Raw genomic sequence first — 15,531 nt, 5'->3', positions numbered from 1 at the left:
TACCCCCCATGTACACTGCAGGGGGGGCAGATATAACATGTGCAGAGAGAGTTAGATTTGGGTGGGGTGTGTTCAAACTGAAATCTAAATTGCAGTGTAAAAATAAAGCAGCCAGTATTTACCCTGCACAGAAACAAAATAACCCACCCAAATCTAAGGGGCCCTACTCACTGGCCGACCCGCCGCCGAGCTGCCCGACGGCGGATACGGCCGACGAGCGACCCGGCGGCGGAGGGGCAGTGACGGGGGGAGTGAAGTTTCTTCACTCCCCCCGTCACGCGGCTGCATTGAAGTGCAGGCAAATATGGACGAGATCGTCCATATTGGCCTGCATGCACAGCCGACGGGAGACCAGCGATGAACGAGCGCGGGGCCGCGCATCGTTCATCGCTGGAGTCTTCACACTGAAAGATATGAACGAGTTCTCGTTCATTTATGAACGAGATCGTTCATATCTTTCAAAAAATCGGCCAGTGTGTAGGGCCTATCACTCTCTCTGCACATGTTACATCTTCCCCACCTGCAGTGCACATGGTTTTGCCAAACTTGCTGCTGCGATCAACTCAGAATTACCCCCTATGTCACGCACATAAACAATAATGCTTCTGAGCATTAATTATGATTTCCTACCCCATATAGTATTTAAAATGTTAAATTTCAGCTTAATTTTTGTGTGGTGGTGCCTTTAAACTTCTAAAAAACGAATATGAAATGTAACGAGAGTCACATGGAATGACCCAACTGCATTAAGTTTATGGAAATATATATACTTGGCCCTCAAGGCAGCCTAGCAGTCCAGGTTTTAAGAATATCCATGGCTCAGCACAGATGGTTAAATCAAATTGATTGAAGTACTGATTAAGTCACCTGTGCCTAAGCTTGGTTATTCTTAAAACCTGGACTGTTGGGGTACTTTGATGGCCGAGTTTGGGAACCTCTGATTTAGAGGTTAGACTTGGCAATATACTGCTAGAGCAGTCATTTATATACATTAATTAAATTATACTGGCTCCATATGGCACGTCCGAATGACCAGAACGCCAATAAATGTAGCCAGGCATGTAGGACCATTATACTGCAGAGAGGGGAGAGAGGAGGAGTGAAGAGATCTCACTGGGCCTCCGTGCGGGGTGGTCTTCAGTATGCCGACTGAAGGGATCCCGGCGCACAGTATACCGGCGCCGGCATACCGACACTTATTCTCCCTCGTGGGGGTCCACGACCCCCCTGGAGGGAGAATAAAATAGCGTGGTAGCGCGCCACCGTGCCCGTAGCGTGGCGTGTGCAGTGAGCCCGCAAGGGGCTCATTTGCGATCGCCACACTGTGGGTAAGCCGGCGGTCGGGCTCCCGGCGTCGGTATGCTGTAGTGAACCCCTCCGTGCGGTGAACGTGGTCCCACCAATGTGATTGCAGACTGTGCAGAAGCCACACAGATTACAATATGGAAAATGGGTCAGGCTGACTGAGTACATCCCAGTCTGCATTCAGGACAACACGTGCGACACGGCAGAGAGACCTGCACGCAACTGAATGTGACACCCTTAATACTATGCAAATAGTGAACTCTAAAACACAGAAAATTTGCCTTCTTTAACTGTGTCATTTTAACGCAGGAAGAGAGGAGATGGCTCATCCGGCTCCCAGGGGGATTTGTTGGCAGATTGCGTCAGTTAATCGCATCCTAGGGAGAGTGGTCAGTCCCCGAATTACAGCAGCGTAGGCCCAGATTTATCAAGCCTTGGAGAGTGATAAACTGCATTGAGGTGAAGTACAGGCTGGGTTTGAAACACGACAGGAGACGATTGGTTGATCACTCTCCAAGGCTAGACAAATCTGGGCCATAGCATGCTCTCTCCGTATAACAGCAGCCCATGGTGTTATAACGAGAGGGTGACATATAATATTGTAAAATTAAATGTACCTTCCAGGCAGATTTCTTCATTTTCATAACCCATATAAGTTCAGGTCTAAGTATTGGATATAAACGTATCTACCCGTGGAATCTCCTGCCATCCAACCGCGATGACAATAAACAATTCCGCTATGAAGACAGAATGGCCCGAGGGCTCAACTTTACTATACCTTATTTGTGCAAAGGATCTATCTGCTGCTAGGCAAGAGCGGGGGGTATGAAGGGGACACACTGTCTTAAATGAGGCTTAAGAACAAAATTTCCATGACAGAGTCAAAACAGTCATATGAAGGTCTTTAAATGATCAAATAAAGAGTCATCTACTTAATCGTATTTAAGCGTGAATGGAGTTTTGTAATGACGTTTTTATTTTGCAGAATCACATGGTGCCAGTCTATCTTCTTAAAGGGTTGCTCATTTTGACAAAAACATTGGATCTATTTACTAAGCCTTGGAAAGAGGTAAAGTGGATGGAGATAAAGGTGGTCATTCAGAGTTGTTCGCTCGTTGCCGATTTTCGCTATGCTGCGATTTGCTGCTAAATGCGCATGCGCATGGTACGCAGCGCGCATGCGCTTAGTTATTGAACTAAAAACTTGGTAGATTTGCTGATGTTTGTGCGGCGCTTTTCAGTCGCACTGCTGATCGGTGAGTGATTGACAGGAAAGGGGCGTTTCTGGGTGGTAACTCAGCGTTTTCCGGGAGTGTGCTAAAAAACGCAGGCATATCAGGCAAAAACGCAGGAGTGGCTGGAGAAACGGGGGAGTGGCTGGCCGAACGCAGGGCGTGTTTGTGACGTCAAACCAGGAACTAAACGGACTGAGGTGATCGCAGTCTCGGAGTAGGTCTGGAGCTACTCAGAAACTGCAGGGAATTATTTAGTAGCAGTTCTGCTAATCTTTCGTTCGCTATTCTGCTAAGCTAAGATACACTCCCAGAGGGCGGCGGCCTAGCGTGTGCAATGCTGCTAAAAGCAGCTAGCGAGCGAACAACTCGGAATGACCACGAAAGTACCGACCAGCTCCTAACTGCCATGTTTCAGGCTGTGTTTGAAAAATGGCAGTTAGGAGCTGATCGGTCGGAACTTTATCTCCGTCCACTTTATCTCTCTCCAATGCTTAGTAAATAGACCCAATAATCTCCCAACTGTCCCAATTTCAGTGAACGGTCCCAACACAGTGGAATCACCCCAATACGCAGTAGGTTGAGGTATTTCTGGTTGAACGTTAATAGACAGAGCACCACCACCCGCCCCCGCCCATGATGCTGGAACTCTCCAAGCATCCAGAGTACAGATGGAGACGCACTGATCTGATGCGGCTCCATCGCAAACTAGCACTCCCGGGGTGCCTAGGCGATCCGGCGCCTAGCCACGCTATGGGAGTGCACAGAGACGTTCCCATTGCAGTGAAGGGGGCGTGTGCACGTCTCACATGCATGCTGAGGTAGGCACACCCTGGCACAGACGGAGTTACCGTGGCTCCAACTGTATGAAAACCCTTTCATGATATGAGAGGGGGAGCAATGTCAAGCTCAATATGTGTTAGAATAAAAGAAAACGTCTACAAAATTCTTTATAGATGGTACTTGGTTCCCCCCAGAATAGCTAGGATATTCCCCGATGCCTCTAATCAGTGTTGGTGAGGTTGTGGATCGGAAGGTTCATTTCTTCACATCTGGTGGAGCTGCCCCAAGGTCTCCGCTTTCTGGTCAGATATTAGGAACCTTATCTCCTCACTTCTACAAATCTCGCTTCCTTTAGATCCTAAATTTCTCCTCCTATCATTGCCCTTCCCAGAAGCTACCTATCACCAGAATAAACTTATCAGGCATGTCCTTTCTGCAGCCACTTGTCAACTGGCTGCTGACTGGAAACAACCCCTCCCGCCCACTCTCACCTCAGTTATCACCTCAGTTATCACTAGGGTTTGGTCAATTCACTGCATGGAATTTATGACCAGTGTCATTAAACACTCTTCTAAATCCTTTGACAAAACCTGGGGCCCTACATGTCCTTCTTTAAGACTAGCTCTCCATTCACATAAGTCCTTTTTTATTTCTCTTTCTCAATTGTTTCCTGTCTCTTTCCCTTTTTCCTCTCTCTTTTGATGGTTCTAGCCACTTCATCTTCTTTTCTTACATTTCCTTCCTTCTCCTCCTGTAGTCTATAGTTTTATGATGTTTATGTCACTATGTTTCAAGACTACTTTTTTGCTAATGAAAATGAAAAACTGGATCCACTACTCACTACTTATTCTTCTAGATCTATCTGCTGCATTTGACACTGTAGACCACTCTCTTCTCATACAGACACTACAATCCCTAGGTCTTAAAGACCCAGCCCTTTCTTGGTTCCTATCGTACCTATCTAATCGCTCCTTCAGTGTTCGCTTCTCTGAATCTACCTTCTCTTCGCTACCTCTTTCAGTTGGAGTACCGCAAGGCTCATACTTGGGTCCTCTGCTTTTCTCTATCTGTACCTCATCTCTTGGTAAACTAATCAGCTATTTTGGTTTTCAGTATCATCTGTACGCAGATGATACTCAAATCTACCTATCCTCCCCTGACTTGTCCCTATCTGTACTGGACCGTGTCACTGAATGCCTTTCTGCCATTTCATCCTGGATGACATCTCGCCACCTCAAACTGAATATTTCAAAGACAGAGTTAATTATATTTCCACCGGCCAATAGTAGGTACCAACCTGATATCTCCATCACTGTCGAAAAATAAGATTTTACTTACCGGTAAATCTATTTCTCGTAGTCCGTAGAGAATGCTGGGGACTCCGTAAGGACCATGGGGAATAGACGGGCTCTGCAGGAGACATGGGCACTTTAAGAAAGAATTTAGTTCCTGGTGTGCACTGGCTCCTCCCTCTATGCCCCTCCTCCGGACCTCAGTTAGAGAAACTGTGCCCAGAGGAGATGGACAGTACAAGGAAAGGATTTTGTTAATCCAAGGGCAAGATTCATACCAGCCACACCAATCACACCGTATAACTACCCAGTTAACAGTATGAAAACAGCATATCATCAGTGCAAGACCGATGCAACTATAACATAACCCTTATTGAAGCAATAACTATATACAAGTATTGCAGAAGAAGTCCGCACTTGGGACGGGCACCCAGCATCCTCTACGGACTACGAGAAATAGATTTACCGGTAAGTAAAATCTTATTTTCTCTAACGTCCTAGAGGATGCTGGGGACTCTGTAAGGACCATGGGGATTATACCAAAGCTCCCAAACGGGCGGGAGAGTGCGGATGACTCTGCAGCACCGATTGAGCAAACATGAGGTCCTCCTCAGCCAGGGTATCAAACCTATAGAATTTTGCAAAAGTGTTTGAACCCGACCAAGTAGCAGCTCGACACAGCTGTAGTGCCGAGACCCCCCGGGCAGCCGCCCAAGAAGAGCCCACCTTCCTAGTGGAATGGGCCTTGACCGATTTTGGTAACTGCAATCCAGCCGTAGAATGCGCTTGCTGAATCGTGTTACAAATCCAGCGAGCAATAGTTTGCTTTGAAGCAGGGGCACCAATCTTGTTGGATGCATACAGGACAAACAGCGCTTCAGGTTTCCTGACTCTAGCTGTTCTGGCTACGTAAATTTTCAAAGCCCTGACCACATCAAGTAACTCGGAATCCTCCAAGTCACGTGTAGCCACAGGCACCACAATAGGTTGGTTCATATGAAAAGATGAAACCACTTTCGGCAGAAATTGCGAACGGGTCCGCAATTCTGCTCTATCCATATGGAAAACCAGATAGGGGCTTTTATGTGACAAAGCCGCTAATTCTGACACACGTCTAGCCGAAGCCAAGGCTAATAACATGACCACCTTCCACGTGAGATATTTTAACTCCGCCGTTCTAAGTGGTTCAAACCAGTGTGACTTTAGGAAACTTAACACCACGTTAAGATCCCAAGGTGCCACCGGAGGCACAAAAAGAGGCTGAATACTCAGCACTCCTTTTACAAACGTCTGAACTTCTAGTAGAGAAGTCAACTCTTTTTGAAAGAAAATGGATAGGGCCGAAATCTGAACCTTAATGGAGCCTAAGTTTTAGGCCCAAATTCACTCCAGTTTGTAGGAAGTGAAGGAAACGGCCCAGATGGAATTCTTCCGTAGGAGCATTCCTGGCCTCACACCAAGAAACATATTTTCGCCAGATACTGTGATAATGTTAAGATGTCACGTCCTTCCTAGCCTTTATCAGCGTAGGAATGACCTCATCCGGAATGCCTTTTTCCGCTAGGATCCGGCGTTCAACCGCCATGCCGTCAAACGCAGCCGCGGTAAGTCTTGGAACAGACATGGGCCCTGTTGCAACAGGTCCTGCCTTAGAGGAAGATGCCACGGATTTTCTGTAAGCATTTCCTGCAGATCCGGATAGCAGATCCTTCGTGGCCAATCTGGAACAATGAGGATTGTTCTCACTCCTCCTTTTTCTTATTATTCTGAACCGTTGGGTATGAGAGGAAGAGGAGAAAATACATAGACTGACTGGAACACCCACGGTGTCACTAGGGCGTCTACCGCTACTGCCTGAGGGTCTCTTGACCAGGCGCAATAACTCTGCAGCTTTTTGTTGAGGCGGGGACGCCATCCTGTCTATCTGTGGCAGTCCCCACCGAACTGCAATCTGTGCGAAGACTTCCTGATGAAGTCTCCACTCTCCAGGACGTATGTCTGGTGAGGAAGTCTGCTTCCCAGTTGTTCACTTCCGGAATGAACACTGTTGATAGTGCTCTTACATGATTCTCTGCCCAGCAAAGAATTCTGGTGGCTTTCGCCATCGCCACTCTGCTCCTTGTGCCGCCTTGGCGGTTTACATGAGCTACTGCGGTGACGTTGTCTGACTGGATCAGAACCGGTTGGTCGCGATGAAAGGTCTCCGCTTGACTTAGGGCGTTGTATATGGCCCTTAGTTCCAATATGTTGATGTGAAGACAAGTCTCTTGACTTGACCAAAGACCTTGGAAATTTCTTCCCTGTGTGACTGCTCCCCAGCCTCGGAGGCTCGCGTCCGTGGTCACCAGGATCTAGTCCTGAATGCCGAATCTGCGGCCCTCTAGAGGGTGAGCACTCTGCAGCCACCACAGGAGAGATACCCTGGCCCTGGGGGATAGGGTGATCAACTGATGAATCTGTAGATGTGACCCGGACCACTTGTCCAGTAGGTCCCATTGGAAAGTCCTCGCATGGAACCTGCTGAAGGGAATGTTTTTCCCAGGACTCGAGTGCAGTAATGCACTGACACCTGTCTTGGTTTCAATAGGTCCCTGACTAGAGTCATGAGTTCCTGGGCCTTCTCTATCTGAAGGTAAACCCATTTCTGGTCTGTATCCAGAATCATACCCAAGAAGGGCAGACGAGTTATAGGAATCAACTGTGACCTCGGGAAATTGAGAATCCAGCCGTGTTGCTGTGACACCTACAGCGAAAGTGACACGCTGTTCAACAACTGCTCTTTTGATCTTGCCCTTATTAGGAGATCGTCCAAGTATGGGACAACTGTGACTCCTTGCTTGCGTAGGAGCACCATTATTTCCGCCAATTACCCTGAAATTGGTAATGACAATCCTGTACCGCAATTGTCAGGTACGCCTGATGGGGTGGATAAATGGGAACATGAAGTTATGCAGCCTTTATGTTTAGATACACCATCAAATCCCCCCCTTCCAGACTGGCGATGATCGCTCTGGGCTATTCCACTTTAAATTTGATCCTTTTCCCGTATAGGTTCAGAGATTTTAATTTTTTTAAAATAGGTCTGACCGAACCGTACGGTTTCGGGACTACAGCCAAGGTTGAGTCATATCGCCTTCCTTGTTGCAGGAGGGGAACCTTGAGCACCACCTGTTGGAGATACAATGTGTGAATTGTATTTAATATTATCCCCCTTCCTGGGGGAGAAGCCGGTAGGTCCGATAAGGAAAACCGGCGAGGAGGCACCTTTCGAATCCAGCTTGTAACCCTGAGAAACAATTTTTTATTGCCCCGGGATCCACCTGTGAGTGAACTCAGATGTGGCTGAAGAGTCGAAGACGTGCTCCCACTGGGGCGGACTCCCTTAGCGGAGCTCCAGCGTCATGCGTTGGATGTAGTAGAGGCCGGGGAGGACTTCTGTTCCTGGGAACTAGCTGTGCCCTGTACCCTTACCTCTGGTAAGAAAGGACGCTCCTCATACTTTCTCGTTATTCTGCGACCGAAAGGACTGTATTTGATAATGTCGTGCTTTCTTAGGCTGTGAGGGAATATAAGGCAAAAGATCAGAATTACCAGCTATAGCTGTGGAGACCAGGTCCGAGAGCCTTTCTCCACACAATTCCTCAGCCTTGTAAGGTAAACCTTCCATATGCCTCTTTTAGTCAGCATCACCTGTCCATTGCATGTTCCACAGGACACTTCTAGCAGAAATCGACATAGCGTTGACTCTAGAACCCAGTAGACTAATGTCTCTTTGGGCATGTTTTATATATATATAAGACAGCATCTTTTATATATATATATATATATATATATATATACTTTACATGGGAATGGATCGGCACTCCATTTTCAGTAATATAGATGCACTGGTGCCTTCTCAGTAGAAATGGTTAAACAAGCAGGAAAAAATAGAGCGGCACTCAGCGTCTTAATCAAAAGGTAAAAAAGTGTATTTTAAAACACCAACATGAACCAACGTTTCGGGACACACAGGTCCCTTTGTACACCTTGACAAAGGGACCTGTGTGTCCCGAAACGTTGGTTCATGTTGGTGTTTTAAAATACACTTTTTTACCTTTTGATTAAGACGCTGAGTGCCGCTCTATTTTTTCCTGCTTGTTATATATATATATATATATATATATATATATATATATATATATATATATAAAATAAGAATTTACTTACCGATAATTCTATTTCTCATAGTCCGTAGTGGATGCTGGGGACTCCGAAAGGACCATGGGGAATAGCGGCTCCGCAGGAGACTGGGCACAAAAGTAAAAGCTTTAGGACTACCTGGTGTGCACTGGCTCCTCCCCCTATGACCCTCCTCCAAGCCTCAGTTAGGATACTGTGCCCGGACGAGCGTACACAATAAGGAAGGATTTTGAATCCCGGGTAAGACTCATACCAGCCACACCAATCACACCGTACAACTTGTGATTTGAACCCAGTTAACAGCATGATAACAGAAGAGCCTCTGAAAAGATGGCTCACAACAATAATAACCCGATTTTTGTAACAATAACTATGTACAAGTATTGCAGACAATCCGCACTTGGGATGGGCGCCCAGCATCCACTACGGACTATGAGAAATAGAATTATCGGTAAGTAAATTCTTATTTTCTCTAACGTCCTAGTGGATGCTGGGGACTCCGAAAGGACCATGGGGATTATACCAAAGCTCCCAAACGGGCGGGAGAGTGCGGATGACTCTGCAGCACCGAATGAGAGAACTCCAGGTCCTCCTCAGCCAGGGTATCAAATTTGTAGAATTTTGCAAACGTATTTGCCCCTGACCAAGTAGCTGCTCGGCAAAGTTGTAAAGCCGAGACCCCTCGGGCAGCCGCCCAAGATGAGCCCACTTTCCGTGTGGAATGGGCTTTTACAGATTTTGGCTGTGGCAGGCCTGCCACAGAATGTGCAAGCTGAATTGTACTACAAATCCAACGAGCAATCGTCTGCTTAGAAGCAGGGGCACCCAGCTTGTTGGGTGCATACAGGATAAACAGCGAGTCAGATTTTCTGACTCCAGCCGTCCTGGAAACATATATTTTCAGGGCCCTGACTACGTCCAGCAACTTGGAATCCTCCAAGTCCCTAGTAGCCGCAGGCACCACAATAGGCTGGTTTAAGTGAAATGCTGAAACCACCTTAGGGAGAAATTGAGGACGAGTCCTCAATTCTGCCCTGTCCGTATGAAAAATTAGGTAAGGGCTTTTATAGGATAAAGCCGCCAATTCTGATACACGCCTGGCTGAAGCCAGGGCTAACAGCATTACCACTTTCCATGTGAGATATTTTAAATCCACAGTGGTGAGTGGTTCAAACCAATGTGATTTTAGGAATCCCAAAACTACATTGAGATCCCAAGGTGCCACTGGAGGCACAAAAGGAGGCTGTATATGCAGTACCCCCTTGACAAACGTCTGAACTTCAGGAACTGAAGCTAGTTCTTTTTGGAAGAATATCGACAGGGCCGAAATTTGAACCTTAATGGACCCTAATTTGAGGCCCATAGACAGTCCTGTTTGCAGGAAATGCAGGAATCGACCCAGTTGAAATTCCTCTGTAGGGGCCTTCCTGGCCTCACACCACGCAACATATTTACGCCAAATACGGTGATAATGTTGCACAGTTACATCCTTCCTGGCTTTGATCAGGGTAGGGATAACTTCATCCGGAATGCCTTTTTCCTTCAGGATCCGGCGTTCAACCGCCATGCCGTCAAACGCAGCCGCGGTAAGTCTTGGAACAGACATGGTCCCTGCTGGAGCAGGTCCTTTCTTAGAGGTAGAGGCCACGGGTCTTCCGTGAGCATCTCTTGAATTTCCGGGTACCAAGTCCTTCTTGGCCAATCCGGAGCCACGAGTATAGTCTTTACACCTCTCCTTCTTATGATTCTCAGTACCTTGGGTATGAGAGGCAGAGGAGGGAACACATATACTGACTGGTACACCCACGGTGTTACCAGAGCGTCCACAGCTATTGCCTGAGGGTCCCTTGACCTGGCGCAATATCTGTCCAGTTTTTTGTTGAGGCGGGACGCCATCATGTCCACCTTTGGTTTTTCCCAACGGTTCACAATCATGTGGAAGACTTCTGGGTGAAGTCCCCACTCCCCCGGGTGAAGATCGTGTCTGCTGAGGAAGTCTGCTTCCCAGTTGTCCACTCCCGGAATGAACACTGCTGACAGTGCTATCACATGATTTTCCGCCCAGCGAAGAATCCTTGCAACTTCCGTCATTGCCCTCCTGCTTCTTGTGCCGCCCTGTCTGTTTACGTGGGCGACTGCCGTGATGTTGTCCGACTGGATCAACACCGGCTGACCCTGAAGCAGAGGCCTTGCCTGACTTAGGGCATTGTAAATGGCCCTTAGTTCCAGGATATTTATGTGAAGTGACGTTTCCATGCTTGACCACAAGCCCTGGAAATTTTTTCCCTGTGTGACTGCTCCCCAGCCTCTCAGGCTGGCATCCGTGGTCACCAGGACCCAATCCTGAATGCCGAATCTGCGGCCCTCTAGGAGATGAGCACTCTGTAACCACCACAGGAGAGACACCCTTGTCCTTGGAGACAGGGTTATCCGCAGATGCATTTGAAGATGCAATCCGGACCATTTGTCCAGCAGATCCCACTGAAAAGTTCTTGCGTGGAATCTGCCGAATGGAATCGCTTCGTAAGAAGCCACCATCTTTCCCAGGACCCTTGTGCATTGATGCACTGACACTTGGCCTGGTCTTAGGAGGTTCCTGACTAGGTCGGATAACTCCCTGGCTTTCTCCTCCGGGAGAAACACCTTTTTCTGTACTGTGTCCAGAATCATCTCTAGGAACAGCAGACGTGTCGTCGGAATCAGCTGCGATTTTGGAATATTTAATATCCATCCGTGCTGTCGTAGTACTACTTGAGATAGTGCTACTCCGACCTCTAACTGTTCTCTGGACCTTGCCCTTATCAGGAGATCGTCCAAGTAAGGGATAATTAAGACGCCTTTTCTTCGAAGAAGAATCATCATTTCGGCCATTACCTTGGTAAAGACCCGGGGTGCCGTGGACAATCCAAACGGCAGCGTCTGAAACTGATAGTGACAGTTCTGTACCACAAACCTGAGGTACCCTTGGTGAGAAGGGCAAATTGGGACATGGAGGTAAGCATCCTTGATGTCCAGAGACACCATATAGTCCCCTTCTTCCAGGTTCGCTATCACTGCTCTGAGTGACTCCATCTTGAACTTGAACCTTTTTATGTAAGTGTTCAAGGATTTCAGATTTAAAATGGGTCTCACCGAGCCGTCCGGCTTCGGTACCACAAACAGCGTGGAATAATACCCCTTTCCCTGTTGTAGGAGGGGTACCTTGATTATCACCTGCTGGGAATACAGCTTGTGAATGGCTTCCAATACCGCCTCCCTGTCGGGGGGAGACGTTGGTAAAGCAGACTTCAGGGACCGGCGAGGGGGAGACGTCTCGAATTCCAATTTGTACCCCTGAGATACTACCTGCAGGATCCAGGGGTCCACTTGCGAGTGAGCCCACTGCGCGCTGAAATTCTTGGGACGGGCCCCCACCGTGCCTGAGTCCGCTTGTAAGGCCCCAGCGTCATGCTGAGGACTTGGCAGAAGCGGGGGAGGGCTTCTGTTCGTGGGAAGAGGCTGTCTGCTGCAGTCTTTTTCCCCTTCCTCTGCCCCGGGGCAGATATGAGTGGCCTTTTGCCCGCTTGCCCTTATGGGGACGAAAGGACTGAGCCTGAAAAGACGGTATCTTTTTCTGCTGAGAGGTGACCTGGGGTAAAAAGGTGGATTTCCCAGCCGTTGCCGTGGCCACCAGGTCCGATAGACCGACCCCAAATAATAACTCCTCCCCTTTATACGGCAATACTTCCATATGCCGTTTGGAATCCGCATCACCTGACCACTGTCGCGTCCATAACCCTCTTCTGGCAGAAATGGACATCGCACTTACTCTTGATGCCAGAGTGCAAATATCCCTCTGTGCATCTCGCATATATAGAAATGCATCCTTTAAATGCTCTATAGTCAATAATATATTGTCCCTGTCCAGGGTATCAATATTTTCAGTCAGGGAATCCGACCAAGCCACCCCAGCACTGCACATCCAGGCTGAGGCGATTGCTGGTCGCAGTATAATACCAGTATGTGTGTATATACTTTTTAGGATATTTTCCAGCTTCCTATCAGCTGGTTCCTTGAGGGCGGCCGTATCAGGAGACGGTAACGCCACTTGTTTTGATAAGCGTGTGAGCGCCTTATCTACCCTAGGGGGTGTTTCCCAACGTGCCCTAACCTCTGGCGGGAAAGGGTATAATGCCAATAATTTTTTAGAAATTAGCAGTTTTTTATCGGGGGAAACCCACGCTTCATCACACATCCTCATTTATTTCATCTGATTCAGGAAAAACTACGGGTAGTTTTTTCACACCCCACATAATACCCTTTTTTGTGGTACTTGTAGTATCAGAAATGTTCAAAACCTCCTTCATTGCTGTGATCATGTAACGTGTGGCCCTACTGGAAAATACGTTTGTTTCCTCACCGTTGACACTGGAGTCAGTGTCCGTGTCAGTGTCTGTATCGACCTGAGGTAACGGGCGTTTTAGAGCCCCTGACGGTGTTTGAGACGCCTGTACAGGTATTAACTGATTTGCCGGCTGTCTCATGTCGTCAACAGTCTTTTGTAAAGTGCTGACACTATCACGTAATTCTTTCCATAAGACCATCCAGTCAGGTGTCGACTCCCTAGGGGGTGACATCACTAACACAGGCAATTGCTCCGCCTCCACACCATTTTCCTCCTCATACATGTCGACACAACGTACCGACACACAGCACACACACAGGGAATGCTCTGATAGAGGACAGGACCCCACTAGCCCTTTGGGGAGACAGAGGGAGAGTTTGCCAGCACACACCAGAGCGCTATATATATATAGGGATAACCTTATATAAGTGTTTTTCCCTGATATAGCTGCAATATATATTTATCTGCCAAATTAGTGCCCCCCCTCTCTTGTTTTACCCTGTTTCTGTAGTTCAGGACTGCAGGGGAGAGTCAGGGAGCCTTCCTCCAACGGAGCTGTGAGGAAAAAATGGCGCCAGTGTGCTGAGGAGATAGGCTCCGCCCCCTTTTCGGCGGCCTTTCTCCCGCTTTTTTATGGAAAAATTGGCAGGGGTTAAATGCATCCATATAGCCCAGGAGCTATATGTGATGTATTTTTTGCCAAAAAAGGTGTTTTTATTGCGTCTCAGGGCGCCCCCCCCCAGCGCCCTGCACCCTCAGTGACCGGAGTGTGAAGTGTGCTGAGAGCAATGGCGCACAGCTGCGGTGCTGTGCGCTACCTTATTGAAGACAGGACGTCTTCTGCCGCCGATTTTCCGGACCTCTTCAGTCTTCTGGCTCTGTACGGGGGACGGCGGCGCGGCTCTGGGACCCATCCATGGCTGGGCCTGTGATCGTCCCTCTGGAGCTAATGTCCAGTAGCCTAAGAAGCCCAATCCACTCTGCACGCAGGTGAGTTCGCTTCTTCTCCCCTTAGTCCCTCGGTGCAGTGAGCCTGTTGCCAGCAGGTCTCACTGAAAATAAAAAACCTAAAACTAAACTTTTTTCTAAGCAGCTCAGGAGAGCCACCTAGACTGCACCCTTCTCGTTCGGGCACAAAAATCTAACTGAGGCTTGGAGGAGGGTCATAGGGGGAGGAGCCAGTGCACACCAGATAGTCCTAAAGCTTTTACTTTTGTGCCCAGTCTCCTGCGGAGCCGCTATTCCCCATGGTCCTTTCGGAGTCCCCAGCATCCACTAGGACGTTAGAGAAATATATATATATATATATATATATATACATACATACATACATATACTAGGGTCAATACCATGGTATCCTTATCTAGGGTTTCAATCTCCGCTGATAAGGTATCTGTCCACGCTGCTACTGCGCTATAAACCCATGCCGACACAATCGCCGGTCTGAGTAGTGTGCCAGCCTGTGTGTAAATGGATTTCAAAGTACTTTTACTGCAAGCTATCTGCAGGATCCCTGAGGATAGCTGTTAAATCAGCGCTACCTTATTGGGTAAACGTGACAAAGCTTTGTCCACCGTAGGGGAAGATTCCCCTCGTTTCCTGGCCCTAGTAGGGAAAGGATACTCCCTGAGAATTCTGTTTGGGAAGCTGCAGCTTCTTGTCTGGAGATTCCCGCTCTTTTTCTCCATGAGAGGAGGGAAATTTACCTCAGCTTTTTTCCCCTTAAACATGTGTACCCTCGTGTCAGGGACAGATGAGTCATCAGTGATATGCAAATCATCTTTTATTACAATAATCATATATTGAATACTTTTCTGCCAGTTTTGGCTGTAACTTTGCATTATCGTAGTCGACACTGGAGTCAGACTCCGTGTCGATATCAGTGTCTATTATTTTGGATAGTGAGCATTGTGAGACTCTGAAGGTCTCTGCGACATAGGGACAGACCTGTGTAGATTCACTGTCTGTTCTCTAATCTTTTGTGCAATAAATTTACCTCAGCACTTAATTTCACATATCCAATCAGGTGTCGGCGTTGTCGACGGAGACACCACTCACACACACATTTGCTCCATCTCCTCCTTAGGAGAGCCTTTTACCTCAGACATGTCGACACACACGTACCGACACACCACACACTCAGGGAATGCTCCTCGGAAGATAATTTCCCCACAAGGCCCTTTGGAGAGACAGAGAGAGAGTATGCCAGCACACACCCCAGCGCTATATGACCCAGGAAAAACACAGCAATTTAGTGTTTACCCAGTAGCGCTGTTATTATCTGCGCCGAATTATGTGCCCCCCCTCTTCTTTAAAACCCTCTCTTCTACCGTGGTATAAGCAGGGGAGAGAC

The 15,531-nt window shown here is 47.9% G+C and overlaps 1 protein-coding gene across 5 annotated transcripts in view; it reads right to left on the bottom strand.

Moving 5' to 3' along the window:
• Positions 1–15,531, bottom strand: part of GNB3 (G protein subunit beta 3) — a 130,505-nt gene that overhangs the window by 40,482 nt on the left and 74,492 nt on the right. The window contains exon 1 of one of the 5 annotated variants that reach the window (XM_063962472.1): positions 14,720–14,820. The exons of the other annotated variants lie outside the window; for them this stretch is intronic. The gene's annotated coding sequence lies outside the window, so the exon portion shown is untranslated. Of the gene's footprint in view, positions 1–14,719; positions 14,821–15,531 lie in introns of those variants that run through there. 5 annotated transcript variants of the gene reach the window in all.

This window comes from Pseudophryne corroboree, chromosome 3, assembly GCF_028390025.1.
Source record: "Pseudophryne corroboree isolate aPseCor3 chromosome 3, aPseCor3.hap2, whole genome shotgun sequence".
Classification (NCBI taxonomy): domain Eukaryota; kingdom Metazoa; phylum Chordata; class Amphibia; order Anura; family Myobatrachidae; genus Pseudophryne; species Pseudophryne corroboree.
The sequence above is the reverse complement of the archived record's forward strand: the minus strand, read 5'-3'. Positions and strand labels throughout refer to the sequence as shown.